This window comes from Penicillium subrubescens (assembly GCF_028828155.1).
Source record: "Penicillium subrubescens strain IBT 31985 chromosome Unknown utg000006l_segment0_segment0, whole genome shotgun sequence".
Taxonomy (NCBI): Eukaryota; Fungi; Ascomycota; class Eurotiomycetes; order Eurotiales; family Aspergillaceae; genus Penicillium; species Penicillium subrubescens.
The window spans coordinates 79378-83192 of NW_026643156.1; positions in this window are offsets into that span (position 1 = coordinate 79378).

The window sequence follows — 3815 nt, forward strand, 5'->3', positions numbered from 1 at the left end:
GGGGAAGTCCAACAATCTAAGCTTATTGAGAGCTTTGCCTTTAGCAGGAGCTTCCGAAGTATCTCTTTCTGCTGATCTTGTGCTTTTGTTTGAATTCGACGTTATAAGGTTCTTCGAGAGGGAAGGCTTATAGCGGTTAGCGCTTTCTAGGCTAGTTATAGAAGCTTAAGAAATTCAGGATATTCGATAGTCGTAAAGGGAAGCTGTAGGGTAGTAATTGTAGAGATTAGTTAGTGTTCCTAACAAGTCTTACTAACTAGTTCTAGTGCGGTTTTTGCCTAATAAGCAGGAAAGTTAGCTTCTATCTAAGAACTGTTAATCTAGGGACTCGCCTGCTTCTGTAGTAAGTGCCGGATACTTGAGTGGCCCTTTGTTTTGTATATTACCCGTTCTAGGTATCTTCGTAGGGCAGTCGTTCCTTGTTTCCCTGCTGTCCCTGCTTTAGTATAGACTATAGAGTTCGGATAATTTAAAATAGCTCCGCAGTGCTTGCACATTACCTTAGGTTACCTAGTAATAAAATAGGTAACCTATTCGAAGTTAGCCTATATACCTACCCGCTAGCCCTTTTATCGATATGAGTGGGTGCATAAGCCCATGCTATCGAACTTGACAGAATGCGACGGAACGTCCACGTAACGATGATCTTCAACGATTGACATCAACAGATTGTATACATAACGAAAGAGCTTCAACACTCTATATTTCTTCTGATTTCTATGAGATTCTAGTCTGACGTATTGCCTTGATTTCATGAAGTTATAAATATTGCCTGTTTTCCATAGCTAGTTGAATCAAGTTTAATGATTGTGATGAAGTTAGAGCATTCTTCTATTATAAGTTAACTTCCGATTCTGAGCCGAATCGTACGACGACCTAACCTGACCTATACGATTCTTCGCCAATCGTATACTAATTTGACCAACCGTGCACACTCGCTTGCTTGTGCACGCCGAAGGATTTATGCTGACCCCGTAAATCCGACAGTTATGAGCCCGATCGCTGCAGCCTGTTGCTAAAGCTTTCGGATTCACTCTTCTCTGATCTATCTCTTACTTTCGTCTCACCTGTCTATCACTTTCGCTTCATAAGTGATGGATTCGACTAATATTCAAGCCACCTGGCTTAACTACCCTTTGAAGTGCCACGCGCACTGGATCCCCTAGTACACTGCTGTGCAAGATTATGCACTGTCGAATGGTGTGTGGAAATACACCAATCCTAATAAACAGCCTGCTACACCTCCGCAGGAGCCGATAAAGCCACAGATATCCGATGTGGTTAAACGACCATCGAATACGTTCATATCTGACGAACCCTCACCTACACGCCTGATTGATCTTATACCTGATCAGCTATCAATCTACAAGATTCTGCTAAGCGAGTATGAGTCGTCGAAATCAGACTACCTTCGCTATATGCGCGCAATTGAATTGCTAAAGCAAGGTATTCGCTCATCACTCACGCCTGAGGGAAGGCAAATCGTCAACGGCCTATCCCCACGCGAAGCTATCATAAAGCTACGTACTACATTCGCTCTATCCAGCCAATCGAAGAACCGCTAAATCCTACGCGATTGGGATGCATTGAAGCGCCAAACGCCGCCTACAAAGCCTTCCAACCTAGCCACATAGTGCCAGAAATGGGTGATTTGCTAAGCCGACAGCGAACAGGCCAACATTGCCTAGTTCCAAGATCCCTTATCACCAATTTATGACTTCCTAGAGGCTATTCAACCATGCGATCAAAGCTTCTACACATTCTGGCATAACACTATCCTTCAGGGGATAAAGCAGCCTACTTTGACAGAGCTAGTCAATCAATTTATCGACTAATATCGATCAGCCCCGCCGTCTACTAGCGGAAGCAGACGGCAGATCGCTCACACGACCTATCAGGGCCGAGGGCCCGATGACGACGATGATAACGAAAAGCCACCGAAACTACGCCGAAAGGGCACCTGCCCTTGCCAGGGTCCACCTAATGACGGCAACCACGATTTCAACAGATGCCTATACATCAACCTACGCGCTAGGCCTAAGGGCTGGCAGCCAGACGAAGAAATTCAACAGACCTTCCAAAGGATTTGCGAATCATTACCTGTATTTAAGACTGTATATGACCTTGCGGTCAAAAGACACTAAAAGCCAGCTAAATCGGGCAACCAGAAACATACACACAAGCGCGAGCTAGAGCAAGCTCTACCAGACGAAGAAATAACGACTAGGGATGCTTTCTCTGCCTATATCCCGAAACAGTAAGCAGAAGACCTCTTCCGAGCCGATAATGGGAAAGCTATGAGCACGATTTGGATCCCAGCTAAGAAAAATGACACCTGGTGCTATGATACTGGAGCATCTATCTATGTCACGAACAACAGAGATCTACTATCAAACTATAGGCCAGTTGTTTCCTCCGTTATAGTAGGAAATACTGAGACCACTATCCTCGGATATAGAGAGCTTATCTTGAAGCTAACACAATCTCTTGATGGAACTAGTTTTCCCTTAAAGCACGTCGCATATTGCCCTGGATTCTATATCAACCTGATCTCTGCAGAAAGAGCTGCAAGCGCTGGAATCTATCTGAATAGCAAAGACTACACGCTAGAGGAGAAGGATAGCACGCCAATATACCGATTGAATACGAAATTAGGTATTTATTTGATTAAATAGGACGAAATATCTACTACCGGACACTCTGCCAATCACGTTTCCCTTCCTTCACCTATCTCTCAGCTATCTCTCACTTCCGATTCACTTGATGATGATATTACTAGCCAATTCGACAAGATTGCCCTATCTTCACATACGAAGAAGCCGCTGGATGGAACTATTGACCAATAGCACCGACGATTAGGCTATATCAGCCACGACGTTATAGCACAACTACCAGAGCACTCATCAAATATTACTGTCAAAGATATATCCTCGCCTATCAGCCATTGCGAAGCATGCAAACTGGCTAATTCACTACGTCAAATCTCTCGATTACCGATGCGATACAATCGACCGTTCGAATCTCTGCACTAGGACCTTATTCACTTCGAGCAATCGCTTACGAAAACTTCCTACCTATCACATTCGGTCGATCCAGTGACTAAATATCAGCTAGCGCAAGACCTTCCTTCGAAAACCGATTTAACACAATCGCTGTCTGACCAAATCGACTTCGTACGAAACCAATTCAACCTAAGCGTCCTTACAGTGCATTCAGATAACGAAAAGACACTATCCGACTTCTTCAACTAGTAAGCAACCGCTCGCGGAATCAAGCTAGAGACTACTCCGCCCTATCAGCCTGACCAAAATGGCTACGCTGAACGATATGGTGCATTGATATCAAAGATGGCTAGGCAGATGACGATTGATGCAAATCTACCAAGCTATCTATGGCCTGAAGCAGCTAAGACAGCTGTTTATATTCAAAATCGCATACCACACCGATCAATCAACTGGCAATCGCTACATGAAGCACTCGCAGCCTATCTAGGCGATAATGCACCACATTGGCTGCAAGCCAAACCTGACCTTTCGAATATACGAATCTTCGGATGCAAAGCGTACGTGCGCATCAACAAGCTTCCTAGACTAGCTAAGCTAGCGCCACGCGCGGCTATCGGTTACCTAGTAGGCTATGAAGCACACAATATTTGGCGAATTTGGATACCCTCTAATCGCCGAGTGATTCGTGCACGGGACGTGCAATTCAACGAAGACGAATTCTACGATTCCTTATTGCCTAATCAGAAGATTCGCATCTATGAAGATAGCAATCTATCGCAGCCGATTACCACTCTTGATGATGAAGAAACG